The sequence below is a fragment of the Myotis myotis genome, unplaced genomic scaffold, assembly GCF_014108235.1.
Source record: "Myotis myotis isolate mMyoMyo1 unplaced genomic scaffold, mMyoMyo1.p scaffold_m19_p_2, whole genome shotgun sequence".
NCBI classification, from domain to species: Eukaryota; Metazoa; Chordata; class Mammalia; order Chiroptera; family Vespertilionidae; genus Myotis; species Myotis myotis.
In genome coordinates, this window is record NW_023416324.1 from 79,513,754 (window position 1) to 79,525,290 (window position 11,537).

General features: G+C 42.1%; 1 pseudogene; it reads left to right on the top strand.

Annotated features, from left to right (window-relative positions):
* Positions 1-8,322: 8,322 nt before the first annotated feature.
* Positions 8,323-8,454, top strand: LOC118677752 (annotated as a pseudogene).
* Positions 8,455-11,537: the final 3,083 nt, after the last annotated feature.

An 11,537-nucleotide genomic window follows, 5' to 3' on the forward strand; every position in this document is an offset into this window, starting at 1 on the left:
CCGCGGTGCATAATTCTATGGAGTGAATATCTTGTCAGACCTAAAAGTAGGTACCTTTTACTTTTTTGCAATTCCATGCATATTTTAGAGACAATATACATTTGCTTGTTATACTTACAGTTATATCAGGGTTAAGACGGAACTCAGGCCACTGTCTGAAATAAGGAATAACTTTGAAAACTCATTTGGCGAGTGTCCCATTGTATGAACCTGTGGCTCAAGAGCCTTTGGATGCAAGGGCCAGTGGGTGCAAATACCCCTGTTTAGAAGGTACTGTGGAGCTACAGTAATATAAATTCCCATTACAGGGAAAGGCACATGTGGGGTGATGCTGATTTCTCCTACAGTCAAGGCTACATCTCATTTTCCAAATGTCCCAGTGCATGGGGGACACAGAAAAGATCTTCTACATATTCTGTGGCAAACTATACCTCTACACAGTCCTGTGAATAGTACTGATGACTCTTTAAGGAAATCAGAGCCTGAGAAAAAATTCCCAGTCAGTCATCAACTAATGTCATGTTCATGAGGACAGTTTGGGTAACCTGAGGGTATGCCTTCAAGATGATTGTGAAGATATAAAAGAAGCAGAGACTTCTATAATCTGCTATGACTGCTTCCTGAACTCAGTAAATGACCCTCCCCCACTCAGACATGGGAGTTTCCCTGCAATGATTTTTGTGGTCTTGATATTATATATCAAGAGCCCTGGGAGTGGCTTCTGTATTTTAGAAAGATCAGGGGTGGGGGTGGGGAGGAGGTTGGGGTCAAGAATATCTGGGGGTAGGGAGAAGGAATTCAGGGGATGTCAGAGGAAAAGGAAGAGCATGACAGGGTCTCAGGGATCCTTAAGAAAAGGACACAGGCATACACCATAAAGGGGCTCCATGCTCCTTGCTGTTCTCTTTGTGATGAAATGAATCAATGCTTCTATTTTTTTTTCTCTGAGTTTCAAAGCATCCTCCACAGATCAGCATTAGCAGAGGCATGAGACACATCCACATCTGAGAAGCACTTTAATTACAGTGAAGCTCTGAGCGTGGTAAAGCAATTCCATCCTCCCTAATCAGAGAGCGTGTCTGAGTATAGAAAGCAAGAGAGAAACTCATTCTCTCTTGGATGAGGATTTTCTTGGGGCTAAATATAGGCCCAGCAGTCACCCGGCCAGCACTGTCCTGCCACTTCCCCGGCAACCTCCTCTTCGCCAACCTACTTGGGCATGACCCCACACTCTGCTGCCTCATGTAATTTAAAGTAGTGGAGAACTGTGTGTGGTAGGTTTCAAGTGCCTAAAGTCACAGCACTGCTCCTTCTAGCCTGGACTTTGGCCATGTTACTTAACCAGTCTTCGTCTGAAAAATGGGGACAATGACAGTGCGTCCTGCATAGATTTATTGTGAGAACTGAGTTAGTACACGTGCAATGCTTACATTGCTGCCTGGCAAGTAACACTCTGTAAATGCTGATGGTTATTTTTTTATTATAATTTTATGGGGGGTTTTTTGGATTTTGTGTTTCAGCACTGCTGAGTTCTCTAGTGGTGACCATTTTTCTTCAGAAGAAGCAAATTTACTAGTAAAGAACCCTAGTGGATGACTGGTTTGGGGATAAATACATGTTCTACATGAAAGAGAAATGTTCAGGCTTGAAAAATAAATGGTTCCTAGGACAGGAATTGACAAACTTTTTCTGTAAACCCCAGATAGTAACTATTTTAGACTTTGCCAGTCACCTGTAGCAACTACTCCACACCATTGAAGTGCAAAAGTAGCCATAGGTAATATGTAAATGAAGGAACATAGCTGTGTTCCAATAAAACTTTATTTACAAAAACAGGCCCTGGGCCAGATTAGGCTCACAGCTAGGGTTCGCCAACCCCTGTCCCAGATGATACGATCCATGAGAGAGGGACCAAACCCGTCATGGCCACCTCCGTATGCTACTGCTCAGCACTGCCTCAGACAAACTTGCTGCTCACATTCTGATTATTTCTGAGTAAATGAATAAAAACTCCAGAAGGATGGGTTTTTCATTCCTTTAAATGTTGGACTTTGGCACACATGTTCAGACTGTAAAATGCTCACTTTTAAGTTCTGCCAATAGACTTGAAAAAACAGTTTCTGGGAATGATGCATCATGTCATCCAAGGGGTTGAGGCTCTCTGGCAAATAAGTATTATGTCAAAAAAAAAAAAAAAGTAAAAATAGTGGCAGAAACTCCAACAATCCACAAAGCTATATCCATAAAGCATTGTCTGATTGTCCATTATGGACTCAGATGTGTCAAAAAGGGTTGGGCATCTCCTATTACTGAGCAACCCCAAGTTTGAGGAGTGTGAGACCTGAACTTTATCGCATTGTTGCTGTTCCCCTTCCCAGGCTCTGGGGAAAGGCCATTCAGGGATGAGTTTCCTCTAGAGTCATGGACCCTGTGAGCTTAAGGAAGTGACTTCCCCTCTCTATGTTCCTCATTTACAAAATAGAAGGCATCATACTGTTGACTTCCAGGGTTGATGTGAAGATGAACAGGATGCTGCTCACATGCTACCTATTTGACAAGTACTCACAAAATATCAGCTTTATTATTTCTGGACCAGCATTAGCTGTTATTGAAGTAATTGCTAAGGGCAGCCTGGCCCTGGTTCTGAATGAACAGCTGATGCGTAGGAAAGGAGTCAGAGGCAGTGCCTCCTGCTTCCCTCCACCTTCCTTCTCCTTCCCGTCTCCTGCTTGGTGGTTTCCACATCTGTAGGAGGTAACAGGGGACCAGGGAATTCTCTGGATGCTAGAGAACAGACTTCCAAGTGTTCCAACAAGAAGACGCACACTCTGAAGCTTACTGGAAAAGGCAATTGAGACCAGGGGAATGTGTTGGCCATTTCTCACAATGGCCTGAAAATGAGAGGCAAGAGTTCTATTCCTGGCTGAAAACAAGCAGATTCTGAGGCAAGAAGCCGACCAGAGCTTCTCACTGTGCCTCAGTCTCCCATTTCGAGAGCAGGAAGTAATCATTTTAAGACTGCCTTGGATATAACTGAAATTAGGGGTAAAGCACTTTGTAAAAATAAAGCATGATCTATGTAGTGTGGCATCATTTAATAGTAATGATTATACAGAGAGCAGGGTAATGATATAAGCCTCCATAGGTCTAAAATAGTTTTAGGAACAGCTCTGCCTGGAGGCTAAGTGACCTCAAGGCACCTTCTAACTGAGTCCCTGTGACTACAGTACTAGGATAATCTCATCAATTTCAGAAAAATGGTGCAGAGTGGGGAGGGGGCGGGAGAAGCCCATCTGAATTGGTGAAGAGCTGCATTTTATTGCAATTAATTCATCAAATCAGCCCTTTTAAAAACCAAAAGTGAGCCTAAAATAACCAGATGTTCCTGTGAGATGTTTGCTTAGAAACAGATAAAATTTATTTGTACTTGCTAGTACCTGAGTAGGTGTTTCTAGAGAGTTCCAGGATACTCGAAAACTGTCTATTCTCTTAATTAATGTAAACTTTGTCTACAGTCTCTGGCCCCCAGATCTTGAGGGTATTGTTCTTTTGTTTTTGGTTAGGTATAAAAAGAAAGTAGAAGTCCCTTGAGTTTGCTTAGCAAATCCTGTCTTAGCGATTGCAAATGTAAACCTCAGGCCTATCTACCACAATTTCAAATTCATGGAATCTGCATTCTCAATGACTGTGGGCCCCCAAGCTATAATTAAAATCCACAGGAATGCTGAGGACTCGGTTTGTGGCCTTTTGGGAGCGAGTGTTGGTGAGCACACACGGGGAACTCTCACTTGCCACTCCTTCGCCTTCACCACAGAGCAGCTGGCCGCTGGGCTGGGCAGGGGTGCCCGCAATCTCTAACTGGCTTGGAGCAAAGAACAAACAAAGTTGAATAACCTACTAGCCTGTGTACGGATCCAGGCCCACACGAACTTTAATCGAGGTCCAGACCTATCCTTTCTAGGTGGACAGCCAGGGGCTGTGATCGAGCTCACGTAGCCAGCTAGTCAAGTCCATGGGGGTTGCCCTTGGTGACCCCTGTGTTGACTGGACTGGGATTTGTACGGAGCAAGGGTAAGTTCAGGGCAGAAGAGCAAATTCCACCTAGCAACTCTCACTGTCCCAGGGAGGTGTTCTGGGGAAAAGGGACACGAAAGGGGTGGCCAACATACACAGAAAAGAAGTTCAGCTGAGAATCAGAATAGGAAAGGTGCCTGGCCAGTGACAGCAGGATGATCCAGGCTTGACCAGAAATTTGCTTACCTTCATCATCCTGTGTCCCCTAGCTCCAAGCTCAGGGCCTGGCACATAGTAGGCCTTTGATAAAATGAGAGAACAAATGACTGAATAAATATTTGTTTCTTTGTTGAATGGATAGAAGTTTCCAGGCCACACAAGGGCATACGTTGGAAAGTCTGGTGCAGAGGGCATTTACAAGGGTAGCAACATTAGGCAGTGTGTGTCTTTTCTGAAATTGCTTGCTTAGGAGCCCAGGTGCTGAATATCCAGTGTCCATCCCTTGCTCAGAAAAGAACCTACCACCTTGCCTCTTCTGAGACACAACCCTGTGATTTTTATTAGAGTCACTTGTCTTATAAGTGGAAATTAACATTTTTTAAGTTGATGATACCCTGAAGGCAGTTTGCTGAAAGCCATCCACTTTGTAGGATCAGCCAAATAGTAGCATGCATCCAGTAGATGGCACTTTGACAACTAAGGCCCTGAATGAACTCCTTGAGGAATTTAACAATGCTTTTTATTTCTTTTCTTTTTAAAAAATATTTTTTTACATCTTCATATTTGCTTTTATTTTCAGAAAGAAACAATGAGGGAATAAACATCAAACGAAAATAAATGTTTCCTAGAGGAAGGAAGGCAATGCAGAGGAGACAGGAATGGGCAATTTTCCTTCTGGACTTCACTGTGTTAGCAGTGCTGATGGGAGCTGCTCTAGTCAGATTGCAACGATGGTGGGAGCTACCCAAAGGGCCATGGTGCTCACTGAAGACACAGAGCAGACACACAGAATAAATCTGAGTCCCGGATGACATTAGAGGTAATCAATTAAATCAACAACAAAACTACCACATGTGTAGACCTTTATTATGCAATTAACACTTAAGCATATAAATTGTCTTTTTTGTGACTTGAAGCCAAAAGTATACTAACTGATACATTATCACCTAGTTATTGTAAGGGAGATAATCCATGAAAAGTAGCTACTGTCACAACTCATTACATAGTAAACATTTAATAAATGGGTAACGGCTTTTTAAATTCATTTAAACTTTAAGCCACAATTCATAATTGTGTCTATGGATGGTCAGTATTTGGCTATAAATAACACCATCACTCTCCAAAACCCTCTAATTTCAGTCTGAGATTCAGGAAGAGGAAAAATTTGCTGTGAAAAATCGAAGACAGGAAAATTCATTCTGAGTCCTGAAGAATCCTGATAGAAATAAGGTCCCCTGGCCTACCCTGTGCTATGATGTTTACGTGCGGCAATTTCTCCTACTCAGCACCTGGAAGCAAGCTTGTCATCTGGAAGAACAACACTACATGGGTTCCAGGTGAATCTCCCTTTGATCCCATCGATACCGACAGGAGGACACCAGGAACAAACTCCATCCCATACTCCGAGTTGGCTGCTAGAACATAGATAATTCAGAGCACGAGCTAAACTCAAGCCCTACACTGATAAGTTAGGAGCAGGCTCTGCAAGAAGAAAGGGCAAACCCCGGGCAAGGAAAACACCTGCAGAGAAGGCTTAGGTGGGAGAAGACAGAAGCAGAGGGCACCCAATCTATTGGTAAGGTCACTGCCTTGGAGGACTGTGTCATCATTTCAGGTTTCACTTTGTCTTGACAAAGAGGTCACAGTCTATTTCCATTGTCTGGCACCTGTTAGAAGAGTGGAAGAAAAAGTTAAAGATTAGCTCAACTTTTTCACCCTGTGGCTGTGCCAAGTTGCTAAGTGCACAATGTTACGAAGTGGAGGAGATAAAGTCACAGCAACCCCAGCAGCCCCAGAGCTGAGATTTAAGGACTGAGACTGGATTGCCAAGATAGGAAATCAAAGAAAGACTGGGAAATATGAGTGACAGCTCAGTCCTTACATGTGTTGTTGTGATGAACAAGTGTGCAAAGCACCTAGTGCAATGCCTGGCACTTAGTAAACGCTCAATAAACAGTACAGTGTGTGTGTGTGTGTGTGTGTGTGTGTGCGCGCGCGTGCGCTTAAGTTAAATAATGCCTTCCAGTCATGGTTTAAAAATATCTTTGTAACATTCATATATTTGGGTCTTCCAATAACTTTGTGAAATAGAAGGGAATTATTATCTCATGATGAAAATGGTACTTGGAGAGCTTTAATGAATTGCCCAAAGTCACACATCCGATCAATGGAAATCTTGGACTTGAAAGTGATGGGACTAAATTGTAGTTTCAAGTGGTCTTTCCACTGTGCCAACTGCACCATCCTTTTTATAACTTCAATGCTTTTCCTTCCCTTTTTCCTGAATTTACTATAATTCTGCATCTATGAGCTTCGGAAGCTGGTGAAAATACGGAGATTTGTAGTCTGTTTTCAGTGGTGCCTCATTTTAGATGGTTCTCAAGAGTTATATAGAATATTGAATAAATCCTTCTAATAATTTGGAGATAAGGTTATCTGTGTGTGAGTGGATATGTTTAGACTCTGAGTTAAAATAGTGTAGCAAGAGGTGCTTAACCTTGATATTTTGCAAAAGGAATCATTGATGTAATTCTATGCTACACATTAAATTTTGTATACTATACATTTGGTAGTTTGCATATAAAGTAAAATACTTACAGCATTTAGTACAGAGAACTAATGTTGATTAGGAAATGACAAACTAAAATTCTCTAAGAAAAAAAGTAAAGGTATCCTTTTGATGTTTTATGGCTTTCCAATGTTAGGTGATACAGTTCTAATTTGTTCCTGTAATTTTACGAAAGGCTTCTGGAAATTCTCCTTATAAGGCTCTATTTATGGAGAGCTAAAAAAAAATTTAGAGGGCACCCTTTCAAGGGACAATTTTCTATGTGGTTGGTCATAGTCTAATTTTTGCCCCAAAAGGTGGCTAATTTCCAGGCCTGTTTAGCTGTTGGAACAAACCTGGATTCCTCAGGCACAGACATTTATTCTGTCTAATAAGAATATTGTGGAATTTGCATAACATATTCCAATACCCAGGAGGTTTCCATTTATTTATTTATCTATTTGTTTACTTATTTAATCAAGCCTACTTTTAGAAAATGTGATAAAATAACAGGAGATAACACCTGAGAGGCACACTCTGAAATCGTTTTGTCTAGTGGTCTTTGGCACGTGCGCTGATGAGCAAACGCGCCCAGTCTTTCTCCGCATGTGATGCACCACAGGCCCTTCTCCAAACTTGAGAGAATCAGAGATCTGTGGTTCCTGGTGGGAAAAATACGATTTGGCTCCTGAAGCTTTTCCTTCCCTGGGAGTAGTAGTTTAATTAATGATGTTGGAAAACTAAGCTAAACACAGACACTATTGAAGTAGGAGAAATTTTGGGCCTTGGGCCAATAGGAATTTGAGAGAAAAACGGCACCATCTGCCCAGCTCCTTGGGGATTGCTGTGGCCAGGCGGCTAACTGTGGGAAGTTGTTGCTTCCCCCTCTCTTGTGCGTTAAGATTGATGAGCAGTGTTTCTTTTTGTTCCATCACAACACGTTGCAAACAATATTGGTGTAAGGCCACTGAAGAGCACGGAGGCAGGCCTTAGACCAGAGGTGCTAGTGCAAAGAGCTCGGTCCTCCCCCTCCCCACTGACATTGGCTAAGGAGACCAATGTTCTTGGTGCACCTGTAACCCATTCATGGTACACCAAGATGCAACTGATCCATAAACCATAATATCACGTTTGAAGTTGGTCATGGGAGCTATTTCTGTCTTGTGGCTAAAAATTTAAAGGTTATCATCTAGGTCACCCAGTCCCAATATCAGAAAATCCATTTGGAACCAAGATGCAAAATAGATTATTTTAAAATTAGTTTTGCCAATGAAACGTAATAAACATTTGAGTATTTGTTCTATGTGCTTCTTTATTATCCTGCTTAATTCTCATACTTAAGAGGTAGGTGTTCTTATTGTCCCTGTGTAACAGGTGAGAAAGCTGAGGCACAGAGAAGCTAAATAATTTGCCCAAGACCATGTAACTACTAAGCAGAAAGACTAGGGTTTGAGCCAGGCAATCTAATCCCAGAATGAATGACCTTAACCTCTCTGCTATATTATCCCCAATTAAATAAGCAGAATAAGTAATTATATGCCATCGCTTCTCGGCCTTTTGGCTAAGATCAAGTGTAGTAATTATATGCCCATATGACCAAATATTTTGTAGTATTTGCAATTATTAAGCAATTAAATGCAAAATATTTGCTGATATGGAGAAATGTATAACATAGTGTTGGTGGGTAAATAAGGTTATGAAACTATGAATAGCATGGCATAATTCTATTAAAATTATTTTACATATATCTTACATATGAACACATTATGGGGATAGGAAAAAACATACATCCACAACTTAAAAGTAATTATCTCTGAGAAGAGATAATTACCTCTGGAATTATTGCTGATTTTTATTTTCTACTTAACATTTCAGATTTTCTAAAATAAACTTTGAAAAGTGTATTTGAATTTCCAACTTCCAGCTCATCCTGTAAAGAGTTTGGAAGTCATCACTCCTGTCCTCACAAGAAAAACAGGTAAAGAAACTAAAATCCAATGACTCTTCTTAGATACACCAGAGGATTGGTGCCCCCCAAAACTGGTGAGACAGACAGGGAGATACACAGTGTCACAGCTTACACGGAGCAGGCATCCACAGCTGGAGCCAGTATCTACAGCGACACTTTAAGTCATAATTGGAAAATTACCCGATGCACAGTCTATTCTAGCTAGAAACTTAAAAACTGCTAGGAGGCCTAGTTTTACAGGGTTCTCCCCACTTTCCTGGATTTTACCTCCAGGAGCCCTACTAGGTTCCACTGTGAAGATGGGCAGAAAATCCCCTCATGCTTCTGGTAAGGGGAGCGGGGAGGAAACATTTGGAATATGCCTAGATCATTCTGTACGCCTCTCTAAAACCTGCCCTCAGGAGAAATTGTTTACCCAAGTATAACCAACTGGGGCTTTACCAGAAGACAGTATAACAATCCAAGGGAAGGGAAATACCCAATCTAGCCTATGACATGGGAAAAGGGTAATAGCAAACTCAGATTGAGACCTAATGGTAGGGCTACCAAATACTTTCCCTCCTTGAAGATATGTCAATAAAAACGTCCAAAGCCAAAATGCAAAGAATAAAAAAAGGACAAAGGCAGAACAGACTAATCAAGAACTGTGGGACAATTACAAAAAGATATAACATACATGTTAAGGGAATACCAGAAGAAGAAAGAAAATAACAGAGGAAATATTTGAAGTAATAATAGCTGAAAATTTTCCAAAATTAATAATAAACATCAAACCACAGATCCAGGAAACTTGGAGAATACCAAGCAAGATAAATAACCCACATCTTTATCTATGTATATCATAGTCAAACTGCAAAAAACCCCTCACAAAGCCCACAAAGGGAAAATGCTTGAAAAAAGCAAGAGATTTAAAAGCCCACCTTACCTACAGAAGAACAAGGACAAGAATTACATCAGTCTTCTCTGCAGACACCAGAAGAAGAGAAGAATGGAACGAAATATTCATAAAAAACAAACCACCTGCCCTGGCCTGTGTGGCTCTGTTGGTTTGGGCATCATCCTATGCACCAAAAGGTTGCTGGTTTGATTCTCAGTCAGATCACAAGCTCCAGTTGTGGGCAAGAGGCAGCAGATCGATGTTTCCCTCTCTCTCTCTCTCCCTCTCTCTCTCTCTCCCTTTGAAAACAAAAATCAATATATTTTTTTTAAAACCACAAACCTTTCTTTCAACAAAAAACAGCAACAATCCACCAACCTAGAATTCTGTATTCCTACTGGATGAAATGCCCTTTCAAAAGTGAAATAAAGACTTTCTCAAACAAACAAAAATTGAGAACATGTGCCTTGCAAGAAATCTATTTATATAAAAGCCAAGCGGAATGACCAGAGCAACCAGAATGACTGGTGGCTATGATGTGCACTGCGGCAGCCAACTGGCCCAATGGTGGGGAGGGGCGGGGGAAAGCCAGCCAACTGCCTGCGGTGCCACCCCCTGCCGCCCCCACCTCCCGACTGCCCCACCCCCATCAAGTGTGACCTTCAGTGATTCTAAGTAAGTAAACACTCTCCAGCCTTCATAGACCAGGAACCTGAATGACGAGGGATCAGGAGGAAAACTGCTCACGGTCTGAATTGTCAGTCAGGTGTCCAGGAGAGGTGCCCAGCACAACCACCATCTTCCCACGTTCTCTCTCCACCGCTTACAACCAAAGAGGGCAGCCACATCACACCATGGCCTCTCTTTAGAGCATCAGTTGTCAACCGGGGGTCCGAAGCCCACTGGTGGTCGTTGAGGTCTGAAAGGTAGGCAACTGCTGCTTTAGAGGGTTTGTCAGCAGGGAACTAAACTGCATTACCTGTCTAGGGAGAAGCTTAGAAACAGAAGCTGTAAGTGTCCCTGACACTAAAGTGCCTTTGAAGCTTCAACTCATCCAAAAGCCAACAGCAAACATGTATACACCCTGCAAAGATCTTTGACACTAATAACTCCCCCAGCCGGCCCCACCCCCCATAGGTTCCCCCTACCCCTATCAGGGGCAGGCAGCCAGACCCCATTGTGCACAAATTCGTGCACTGGGCCTCTAGTGTTAAAATAAATTCTTTAGAAAAAAAGGGACGTAACATAGGTCAGAAAGTCATATCTACATAAAGAAAGGAAGAGTGTTAGAGAAGGAATAAATGAAGTCAGCCAAGAGCCCACACTCACACTAAAGATGCAACAGCCCAGCACCCAAAGTGATGTACCTTCACCATGACCATGCCAAAGTCAGAGGTCCACGCGCTGCAGCTGCTGGAACTGCCCTGCCTGAGTAGGAACCCAGAGGCTTCCAGGAGCTCCATCAGAAGCAGGAAACAAACAAACCAGCAAAACTGGCTCTCCTCTCTTTAGTCAATCTTTCACCAGTGTCTCACAAATAACCAGAATATTTTTGGCTAGTCAGCACTATTCTCACCATTACCATACTTAAACTTCCATGTAACAAGAATAGTAGCCACATCATGTGTCTGCCTAACAGCATAACTATTTCAGTTAAGAGGAAGATACCCCCAACCTCTTCCCAAAAAGCGAAGCCTCAAAATCCTATCCATTACCATATCCACTTGGGAGAGATATTAATTCCACGTCTAGTTCATCCACAATCTCACCTGGATGTTCTGTAATCTCAAAACCAAATTACAAAGTTAACCACATCAGCAAAATTAACAGACCTGTAGCTAGATTGACCGACTAAAAAAGGGAGAGAAAACTCAAATAACTACCAATACTCCTTATATAAAATAGGAGAA